Source organism: Anopheles ziemanni, chromosome 3 (genome assembly GCF_943734765.1).
Source record: "Anopheles ziemanni chromosome 3, idAnoZiCoDA_A2_x.2, whole genome shotgun sequence".
Classification (NCBI taxonomy): domain Eukaryota; kingdom Metazoa; phylum Arthropoda; class Insecta; order Diptera; family Culicidae; genus Anopheles; species Anopheles ziemanni.
Genome location: NC_080706.1, coordinates 80,207,874 through 80,219,892, shown reverse-complemented (window position 1 = coordinate 80,219,892; position 12,019 = coordinate 80,207,874). Strand labels below are relative to the sequence as shown.

General features: G+C 47.2%; 1 protein-coding gene across 2 annotated transcripts in view; it reads right to left on the bottom strand.

The window, feature by feature from the left end:
* Nucleotides 1–12,019, bottom strand: part of LOC131287185 (transcription factor AP-2-epsilon) — a 44,895-nt gene that overhangs the window by 20,042 nt on the left and 12,834 nt on the right. The gene's annotated exons all lie outside the window — the stretch shown is intronic.

Below are 12,019 nucleotides of genomic sequence, written 5' to 3'. Positions count from 1 at the left end.
TAACCTACCTTTTTTGGTAGGATGATGGGAAGGAAACATTTCGAAGATAAAGAAACATATAAATCCCTTCTGATGGTTGGACGTATTGAGGAACTCGGACTTGTTGAGCTTAGTAGAATTAATTTCATAGTTGCATCATTTTTGCACACCAAACCATATCCAAGACCCTCTTGTTCGATGTAACATCTTAAGATACTTTTGTCCTACTCAACCCTACGTAAGGGTAAATAGTAGGACGTTAATGATAAAATACGATACGAACTGATGAACGATGACTTTCAATGTTAATGTTACACTTAACGTTTGCATTAAAACAAAATGGACAAATTTGAACGACTTTTAAATTCATTTAAATTGAATCCGTCTTGGGCAAAACATTAAAACAACTACGTTTGATTATATGTTAAAACATGCAGCTTTATCGAGGAACGCACTTGTTTGATATTGTGAGACATTTGCTCTCCGCCGAACTCAGCTGATTTGGATATTTGACTATTTGGTCAATCCTGGATCAATATTAAAAAATCATTTCGAAGCCTTGGAGCCTTGGTGCTTCAGGACCCCAAATTACAACAGAGGCCATAACGACAAGCAGGAGAATCAATGGCTCAAACATTTCGTTTTTGGGTCAGAAGGTCGCTTCAACTGGATTGATAGTTGAGAAAAACAGAGAAAAAGATGGACATGTGCCGATCGAGGTGAGTTACTCAAATAAAACGGCTCAAAACTACTGTCAAACATGTTTTCGGAAAATCGCGACAACGTAGTTTACTTAAAGAAAGACTGCGACAAGTGGTAAAAAACCTGCTACTTTATGTTGCTTTTGAAGCTTGTCACCCTATATTTGAAATGTTTTAGAGTCCCTTAACTCCGATAGAATGCCATATCGTGGTTGAAAACCAGCCAGAAGGCTATACACAAAGTCGCTGTTCTTTCTGTCAAGAATTAATTTTTTTAAAAATAGTAAAATGTGCATCTTTCTGAAAACTTATTAATATTCTACACTACACTTATATGATGTGCTATTTTGTAACAAGAACATCAAGAAGAGAATGGAAAGCCTAGTAATCCTCGCAAGGAGGCATTACTTAACAGTAAAATTCCTAGGAATCCCACAACTCATCAGCAGAACTATAATCTCTAGGATCGTTTTGTCTTTGCCATTCGTTCGTGTTCCTCATCGCTGAAAATTGTTCACACTTCATAAAATTTACCTGATGCTACCTCGATTACACATAAGAAAAAACTTTACCATTGCTGCACATATATGGTGTGGTTCGGTCACAGGTTAGCACCTATTTAGTTACAAAAAACCCAATAAGCATGATCACAGAAGACAATAAAAGGAACGCTAAAGAGTAGCGTTGTCACAAGTAATTCGATCTTTGACACAATTTCAATCGCTGGGGTTTTGGGTGGCACTATCGAATCCCCGTCTTTAGCTCTTCCTTCCCTTCGGAACGACATCGATATCTAACGCAAGAATGCTACCATCTGCAGCGTCCGAGAAGCTCCGAACATCCTCCGGCCGATCGGTCGATTTCCCACCACAAAACGCTACGCACGATACCGCTACGTTGGCCGGGACCGGGCCCGGGGCTTCCGGATCGGTTTTCGAAATGATCCACGGCAGGTCGGTGCGTTCCCAGCGAATGTTAATGTGTGACCAATTAATTTATTAATTGACAGAGATTTTGCCTTCTTTTTCTGCTCCCCCTTTCCGATCGGCCGTGAGAGCAAGAATGAGAAAACGATCACCACCGCGCGCACCAACCGATAACGTACGATCGATCCCCGGGGAGGAAGAAGGGAGGATGGGGGAGAATGTGAGGCGCACGGGCACGGAAGAAAAATCCCGTTCGAACACTTTGCTGTCAAAACTAAACCCATGGCCGATCGATTAGGTTGCTTTGTGGGGCAATTTAGGTCCGGTCCCGGGAGGGCTCCGGCTGTTCGATAAGTTCGAGCCTTTGGGGTGGATGAGTCAAAACTAAAAAGCAAGAAAAAAAGGGGAAGGAAAAAGGAGCAAGATAGACAAACCGGTGGTGAGGCAGACCGGGGCGAATGGAGGGAGAAAAATGTCATGAAAAATAGCTCTCGGATATCCGGTGGCGGACGCGTCTCGGACGGTTCATTTGCATTCGGTGTGACTCCCTTTCGTTTGGGGCGTTTTAAGGTTTTTGATAGGAAATATTTTTAACAAACAAAAATACGCTAACGCTAGAGGAAGCCGACCCGCCGGGTTTTTCTATTCTGGGAAGATTTCCGATAGACGCCGGGTCTTCCGTTTAAAAGAAAAAACCCGATGAAGCCAACGGGAATCGCTTGCAGAATATCAGTCTTCAAAACGATCCCGAAGCAACCCATTCGTCCCATTCATCGGCCGGGCGGATGTGCGAGTGCATAGTAGCACATGGTTGTGAATGAGCCTACGAATAATCCGGAGCCTCCATCAAGCAACGCTGGGACGATGGTCCGATGGCAAAGGAGCTTTCGGCGGGTGCTCGAATGAAATAATTTATTAATTTCCACCGAGCCGGACTACGCGAAACAGTTCGCGTTCGTGGTCGCGCCTTCCGCTCCGAAACCGGTGGTGCGGGGTGGCCACCGGTGATGATGCTGGTGGTGGTGGGACCATAAATGGTTGCGCGCACGCTCGCTCGCACCCGTTGTCCGGCTTGAGGGCGCTGGAAGACCGCGCAGACTCGCAGGTTGTCGCGGTTTCCGGTCCAGATTCTGAAGTGCCCGCTTCGGTGCACTTTTATGACACCAGCTCGACGATCTTCAGGCGTCGCAAGTGGAGGGGGGGGGGAACGGGGTTAAGCCGATATCGGACCGATATCCGACCCGGGGCAAATTGGTGCGCGCCGAGCGCAAAAGCCGTGCGGAGAAGCCTGTTTGATTAGGGCGCGTAATCGGCGTGCCGGGAGTTTATTTGATGTGTTTTACCTCCCGCCCCGCCCCGAGCCGCGCTCGTCGAGGGTGCATAAAAATGTTTCCTTCCCATGTTTTTTTTCTCTTTCTCCCTACCCTTCCACCTTCTCGATCGGTGTCCAATTTTCACCTCCACTTTTCACCATCGCTCATTTTTATGATGTGGCGCGTCGGTTCAAATTAGGACTAGGGTTGAACAAAAAAAAAAAAAGAACAGAAAAGAAAAACGGGACCAATATTCGTTCACTAGTGCCGATGACATGCAGAAAGTTTTTCCCCTTCGGAATTCGGATGACACTTCGCCAAAAAAGGGAACATACCGTTTCCACGACCTATCGGAATGCGTGTACTTATAATGAACGCAAACCGAACGTTGGTCACATCGATCGTGATCGAGGAATGTTGGACCGCTTTTCACCCACTACGGTCGATCCCATCAGTGGGGAGTGGGAGGTGGGAGGCATTTTTCTGTTTTGTCAATTTCTATATGAACCACCGCCTCATCACGCAACGACTCGAACGGGGGAGGGGTGGATGGTTAAATGGCAACGAAAAAGAGAAAAATTCCAAACCACAACGGACTCACATGTTGACCCAACCGTCGAGCTTCCATTCACTTGCCGGCGACCCGTTCGCGGGCGAATAAAAATAACGAAAACTGATGAGGAGCATTTCCAGCATACCCCAACCGGACAGAAGTCGATGATTAATGTTCTTCTAAACGGTAATCTCCCGTGAGACGCGCGGATAATGCCTGGAATGTTGGCCGGCGACGGCGAAAACTAAGCACACACACATACGCCGTGGCGTGTCGTGGATTTGGTTTGTGCGAAATAATTGCTAATCTGGCCACCGGTCCCGAGGGGTGGGGAACGCAACGGCCGCACGGGAAAGTCGATGGACGCTGGCAATTGGGTGCTTCATTAGGTTCAATTTGTTTTTGATCGTGCGTCATCGCGAGCGCCCAAACAAGGGAAGCGTATCATCCCATCAAACCGAGTCGAGTTCATCATTGTTCTGGTTTTGTCATGCCGTTACTAACCAGCCCGCGAAGGTACGATCGAGTTTGGCAAATTGCAATATGCGACGGTTAATATTTTATCGAAAGAAAAACCACCAAACGGTGTGCAGTGCTGCTGGTGGTACGAGAAATTAACTCAACAACGAAAAATGGCATGAACACCCTTGTGTGTTTTCGACGGAATACAATTAGCAATATGTTTCATTTATGCCCGACTTCACCGAAGCACTCGGTAAACATAAGGAGAAAATTTGTGCATTACAAAAAAGGAATGGAAAAACGATCGACAAACAAAATACAAACTAGAACTAAAAGGAACGCGGTAGAGGAAAATCCATTCATTGTTTTTTTTTTATTCCGCAGGGAGTAGGCAGGACCGTCGTTGAGGCGCAACTACCCTGGTGGCAAAATCATCATGCTTTCTCGTTCTGGTGGTATCAATAGTCAATTGGACAGAATGAGAAAGCATGCTGATTTTGTCACCGGGGTAGCGCTCGCAATGGGTCTTTTTCCCCAGGCCGCTCGCCCTCCACCCCGCTGCCCGCTAGACGCACCCTGGCGCTTTGTGAATGGGGAGGCTTTTTAAATTTTATTTGCCCCCAAGGCATCAGCCGACCTACCGAACAGCTGGAAGGGGTGTACGCACCCAGAACCCTTCCAGTTGCCTTTACGGGCATGTGTGCGTATGTGTGAGTGTTTCTTCTTATGCTTCTACTTTTCGATCCTTTGCCAAGTCGGCGTCGTTGAATGAGCGTAATTTTAGCAGACCTGAACTGAGGTCACTGAAAATGTACCGCCACAAAAAAAGTAATAATAAATTCTGGTAACAAAACGTTACAAACTTACGCATTTTAAGGCAACGACGAGACAAAAAAAAGGAATAGTACAAGGCACAGAGCCGAATGTAAAAAAAAAACAGCAACATCAGCCCAGACGGTCTGACGCCATCTCGAGCGTGGAAGTGCATGAGCCAACTTTGCAAACATAGAACTTAGAACCTTGGTGGGTTAGACGAGTGTGTTGAGTGTTTAAAAAGAAACCATGTTGAAAACGGGATGAAAGAACGAGAAAGGAGAGGAAAAAAAAAATGAAAGGAAGCAACACGAGAGAACCCGGTTTTACGAATTGAATTAGGAAATTGCCTGCGAAAGCAAGCTCGCTAGCTCGGCGGCCCTTTCGTTATTCGAGCGTTCTGGGTCGGGTTTGGGAAACTCATTAGCACAAAATTTGGTAACAATATCCGGTTGACGAATGGATTCGAAAAGGGCAAACACTGATCGGAGTGGATGGGTACAGCGGATCAGCGAGCAGTTTAGAGGGAGGATAAAAATATTTAAAAATTTTACATGAAGAAAAAGAAAACGAAAAACTAACGGAAAATAAGGATCTAAATTGTAGAACAGCTTTCTCCCATGGTTAAAGATATTTGCGACCCACTGATAACGCGATCGTGCATAGGAGTTGAATTATTTTCATCCTTCTTACGTGACAGCTGAAGGCATGAGGTATAATTATAGGTTTTTGATAGAAAAAAAATCCTCCGAAAGGAAAAGAGCATCAAAGTGTCCGTCAAACATCACGTAGGGTTTTATTTTGGGGAGCATGGACAAATGTTTCATCACACGCAAGACAGTTTTTGGTGAAACTGTATCGATACATGTACGAATTAACGACTCCGATCATCCCTTAAATCCCGAGTGGTTATTGGAAGTTAAAATTTCCCCTTCCATGTCAACCGCTCCAGAGCGCTAATCAAACGCAACACAAACGCTGGAGGGTCGTAAAATAATTCCGTCTCGATTAAACTCACTCCCGAGGGCTCGTGGGCTCAAGTGCTGTGGACCGTTTTTGTCGTATTGGAGAAATTAATAGTTTCAAAGCAAAACTACCTGCCCACCGTTGGGGAGGCTTTGAAACGAGAAGCACCCGAAAAAGCGAAACAATGTTCGCCCGAGCCGGCCAGTTAATGGCTATAATTATGCGCCGAGACGCCGCTCGGCGAGCTTGTGGTTGCGTTTGGAATGATAGTTTAACGTTTTTCATGATTGGCGATGATTAAAGCGAATCGGAAACTTTTCTAAAACGTACAATCCGATCAGCCGCTACGTAAAGACACAACGGTTCGTGAAAGACATGATAGGTGTAGAAGGGGGGGGAGGGAAAGAAAGGAAACAACCATCGAGAGGACCGCCAGCAATTAAAAAGCATCTTACCTAACGCTACATTTTGGGGGATGCTGCCTTTTTTCTTTCTTTTCTGAACGCTATCCCTCACTCACCCATTTGGGGAGGGGAAGGGTTTGGGTTTAATTTTCGGGTGGTGACGGACCATTCATCGAACGTCCACACGTCGCGGGTTGGGACTGTACGAACCGCGGGGTCGCGGTAGATCGATCTAACCCGTCCGTCATTGCGGATCCGATGGCCTTTTTATTTTCGTGGCTCGTGCCCACACACCGATCGCGCGGATGTTCGCGGGTATGTTGTACACCAATTAAAGGAAAACAAAACAGTAACAAAAGAGTGTTTCTCAACGGCAACGGCGGGAAAATGAAGGGCAGCATGCGAAGAAAACGAGATCGCTTATGCGCTTCCAGGAAGCTCGCGGGGCCGATTTCGTTTCGTTTTAGTCGAACCTACTGAAAGTCTTTCCCCCCTTCGAACATGCATTGAACATTGTCCAATTCTTCCGCGGGTAATTAAGTTGGGAGATGAACGCTGCTTTCCGATTGGGGGAAAAGGCTCACGAAACAATCAGGCCTACGCCAGGTGTGCGTGTGTTGACGATTTTACCGGCGGCGAGAGGTTGCCCTAGGTTGCTGTAGCGCCGTTTGGTGGAAAAAGAAATTGATCGTGATTGAAGCGACGAACCCCCTCCCGAAAGGGTTCCGATCCGTTTTGCTCCGAACGGCAGCGCAACCGCCGGCGATGAAAAATGGTCACTTCATTTACAGCTGAACCGAAAGCTTACGACGACGACGAACGCGTGTCGACGAGAGGAACATGCACTTTTTTTTTCCGTTCAACCGTTTTCGGTAGTTTGAATTCCCCGTCGGGCGGGTTCGTCGCTTATGTTGCGCTGGGGAGGCGCTTGAAGTCGATCGATTAAAAAACGGTGAGGAGGCGAAGGGAAAAGCTTTAATATGGTCGTGTGATAAAGGTAAACCCCGGGCGCGCGATGCCTTTACACGTTAATCAATCAACAACTACTCTATATACTGGTCAGCATAAGTGAGAGCGCTCGCGCGCGTTTCGCCTTTCGGTGGGTCTGCATTATTTTCTCTCTTCCTTTAACGTCCCTTACCGGGGGTGAACCTTTGTTACGAGATGCTGCGGGCATCGCTGAATGCATCCCCGGGTTGAGGTTTTACTTTTCTTTTCGAACTGAACGATGGTCTGTTTGTTACTTTCCCGATGGCTGGTGACCCCACCCATCCCCCTATCGATCTTGGCGCTGGAACCGCAGAAAAGGTTAGCGAAGGTGAGCGATCCGTTTGTGGATCGTTAAGAATGTGCTGCTCGCCAACCGTCGGTCGCCAAGCACACACTCTTACCAAGCGAAAGATCAATCAAAAATCAAAAGACTATCGAACTTCGTCTTGCTATGGGGATCGTTTTTTCCTTTTGCGGATGATTTCGACTTTTCACACCGACGGAACGAACCGAGCAGAAGGAAAAAGGGCGCATCATATGCCATTGGCTGTGTCACTTTCCACGCGGCGAGTCTTACGCGATCAATGGTATGTGCTGCGCCAGTGCGTCCCTTCTGAAACACCCTTCGGAAAGCTATCGGAGCAGCGATGAAAATCATTCGCCGCCAGTTGTACCTGAAGCAAAAGTGGCCATTATTAATGGGAAACTGATTTGAAACCTTCCTGCAACGGAGGCTGTTCATTCTTCTCCCAAAATAAATGATCATCCAATTACTTCCGCGCCTCGCTCCACTCGGTTCACTTACTTCACCCGACTTGTGACCCGATTTCATTGTCGAAAAAGAAAAGCCTCCATCGATTGCACTCACCCTTGCCATACGAAACCGAATGAAAAGAAATATTATTTTATTCCTCGCGTATGATTTTCTGGGTGTCGCGCGGGTAAAAAACGTGGGAAAATTAATCACTTATCACGGCTGCCTCAAAAATTCACCTGCACCTGAGCGTCAGGAAAAGGGGGCTATCGCGATCGGTTTATGGCGAATTTGTCTCGCATGAAAAAAAAAATAGAAACAATATTCGGTATGGCGGCTTTCGGTGCCATATCGGAAGACAAATTAGCATTCATCCGCCGCAAATCCCGCAGGTGGGTTCGAACGCTCCCACCTTCCCCCGCCGAACGCCCGGTTTCGTCGCTAGTCGAGCGTTTAAATCAATTTCTTCCGCATCGTGTAAATAACATCGCTGACTCATAAATCTTCGGCGGTCACTTCCTTTCGTGGCGTTTGCGTTCCTTACGGCAGGGACCGATTGGGTCTGAAAATGTAGTTCAAGGGAAGGAAAAACATACCACAGGGCGGCGCGCGATGGAGGCGACACTTGGACAAAGGAAGTGGAGATAAATTCCTTTCGGGTTTTTCATTCGTTTTTTTTTGTTGCATGCCGCCAAAACGAGGGAAGATGTCAAAGAAACCACCGGAGAAGTATGAGAATGAATAAAAATATGACCCACAGAAAGACGCGGGTTTGTTCGGTTTGACCGGGTGATGTTACAGACCGCCAGATATCACACCGAACACTGCTCGGTAGTAGCAATCCTTGCCATCCATGTCCTTACAAGCATTTCGAGTTCTCTGAAAGAATCTGCGATGGAATTCCCTTTGGGTTTTCAACTTCACTCGCATTACACCGCACATGCCGGATGGTTAATAAATTATTATTAACTTGTAATTATTTTTATTGTTTATTTCGTTTTGTTTGTACAGCGACCGGCACAAATTAATGGCAGCATTCGGGATGGCCACGCGGTATCACAACCTGACGATCAGCCGAAAAGGTGGCACGAGCTGGCCCGGTCTCGGGGAGGACGCAAGCAAGAGTGGGGCAATTTTCATTGCATTTCGGGGATCAGCATAATGATTCTGTGCACAATTCTTGCTTTCCCCGTGCGAGGCCTACCCAGCCCCCTTTTTTTCTCTCTCTCTCTCTCTCTGCTCCCCTTTCGTTGGCTCCTTCCCCACCGGCACCGTTTGTTGCCTGTCATAACTTTATTCAGCGGCTTTTACGGCCGGCTTCCAAATAGGCGAGCAAAAGCGGACCGACCAAGTGACCAAGCGGCCCGTTTTCGATGGAATTCTTTCGCCGCTGCATTCCCCAGAAGAACACACATTCGACGGTCGGTTGAATGGGCAGATATGTGCAGATTTTTGTTTTTATTAGCACTTTCAAGTCGACCCCCGTTCGTCCGGCATCATGCTTGAGATTTTTGGCGTTCGTTTCGGGCTGGCCGGTTGGCCGTGATTTCTCGTTCGGCGCAAACTGCCCTCCGAAAAGGAAGGCGCGGGGCGACGAAAGGGCTAAGGGACGACTGTCGGGAAAAATCTCATCATTAAAATCCGCGCAACGATTGCAGCATCATCGCATCTCATGCAGTGGCCGCGTGTTGATCTTGTTGTTCGGTGGCATTCGGCGGAAAAATTGAGCCGGCTGGAATCGACACTTGAAATTTGGGTCACCAAGTTAAACCAGACCCCCAGCGGGGCAGCCCAGATGGGTGGGTGCAAGAGGGGTGAGAGGTGGGAATTGCAAAGGGGTGGAAAGAAATTTTACCGCGGGGCGGAAAAGGAAATAAAAATTAATTCCAATTTTCAGCACGCTGCCGTTTGATGTGTTGCCAACGAGCAGCAGGGTTTCTTCCTTTGTACGATCAGCAGGTCTTTGTTGCTTACTTTGACTTACATGTCCCATACTTGATTTTTTGGTTGGTTTTCTTTCAGCGATGTTTTGCGTTTTCATCCACTATCAAAAGGATAACGCTTTTGGCACTTGATTTCCACCGCGCGATGCTGCACGAAAACACCAAAGTTTACGAACCGAAGATTTCGTGGGAGGTTGCTTAAGCACCTTATTTCTTGTCGGCTTATCCCACGTGGCGCTGATAATTGAAATATGCTTTATCCTGTCGTGCGGTAAGCCGATTAACGAGACTTATTTCCCGGTCGCGGTTTTAAGGTAAAACCAATAACTAGAATTGACATTTTAAACGATAGTTAACGAACCGTTATCATCTTAAACGCGTCCCGCGGTTGGCGTACAAAGCGTAGAATGCAATTTGCATGCGAGCATTACAGTAATTGATCGGGAATGTATGTAAATTTCAGCTTTTCGCTTATCGAAGCTCCGATACGCTGCCTTTTGACCCGAGCGTGAATATGTTAACAGTTTTACCTTGCCACCACTTGACGCACCCAGTTTGTTGTTGCTGGTTTCAATAAGGATTAAACCACATTACAATTTAAAAAAAAAACGTGGGTTTGACTTCCCCAACATTGTGTACATTTCCAAAAAAAAGAAACAACTTGCGCGGGAACAAGTGTCTCCAAAAAGATAGGGGAAAAAAAAGTCAGCGCTAACATGTTTAACGAGATTACCGAAAACCTTTTTATGTTTGTGGCATGTGATTAAAACGCAGGAAGTAAAGACAAAACCGGACCGACGGGGACCGCGCTTCATGTCGATGTCGCGCACATTATCGTTGCAACGCCGGACGGCGAAAACGGTGGCGCTGTTGACATGCTGTTCGATGGCACATAAATTGGAGGATTCCGGCCGGCATTCCGGCGGCGGTTCCTGCGGTCGTCGTGACGCCGTTTCGTGGGATCCATAATTTTGCGTCCCGTCCTTCCGTTCCCTCTCACTGAGTACCTCACTGGGGTTTGAAAACTTTTTGGTAGAGCGGAAGAGTTTACCTTCTTTAGGTTACAGAAACGTTTCCTGTCCTCGCGGTCAACGGTAGAAGTTGAGAAGGGAAAAATCGGGGCAAACAAATCTTTCCGATCATTTGATTCGCATTTTTATCCTCTCTCTATCTCTCTTTCTTCTCTTTCATATAATATTTAGTCACCTTTCGTTGGTGGAAAGAAAAGTGTTGCCAAAACGGAGGATCCAAAAGGCGAGGAGGAAACACAACAGCGAACCACGCGAGAACAAGTGTTTTCCTATGTTTCCGTCTGCCCCTCTTGTGGGCTCCTTTTTTCCCCCTCTCCGAGAGAGTATATTAATTTATGCACGGCATGGAAAGCGCCAAGACAGTTTCGGTTGGATGAGAACGAACTTGAGAAGCGACATCCCCTCGGCGCAAGTGGTAGCAACGCTCAAGATTGTCTCGTGAGGCGTTGAAGCACGCCAAAAGATCTGCCACAGACGTACGGAGCGAAACGTGTGGTCATGATTTTGTGCTCGAGTCGTGCATTTGTCTTACCGACCGAGATAAAAAAAAACCTAAAGCACGGGAGCCAGAAAGTTTGTTTTTCCTCCCAACGGTTCCCCGATCCTCTCCGGTGCGATCGAATTCAACGCGCTGTTGTGATAAACCCCGGCCGTTTGGAGAAAACAAATTGAAACAAACAATTCGGAGGTGTGTCGCGTTTTTCGCGTCCCCCCAACGGAGGCGGTTTCCACTTGGCCAGCAAGTGTCTTCACTTCGATCGGCACACATTGTTCGCCCCCTTTCGATACCCTTTCTATGAGACAATGTGTGTTCCACTTGAGTTTCTGTACCGCTTCCCGTTCCTCCGGGCAAACGTCCCGCCCGAGCGTGCCTCTCGAAATGTAATCTGCTTTGGCGAATTGGGTCAATGCGTAGTCGATCCGGGTAGCGATCGATTTCGATCGCTTTCGGGCCTCGCTAACATCAAATAGGTAACTGGTGGATCGACATTTGACGGGTGGCCACTAGAAGCACGGGCGCCTCCGTTGCGCCTCGCGGAGGAACGCAACCTTCTTCGCGAACCCCTTTGCGCTGGCGGTCAAAGGGAAAAAGGGAGCTGTAAAATTCGGGAACCACTTTGTAATAAAGAAAAGAAGAAAAAAAGGCAGTCTATTGCGTGTGCCCATACTCATCAGCGTGAAAT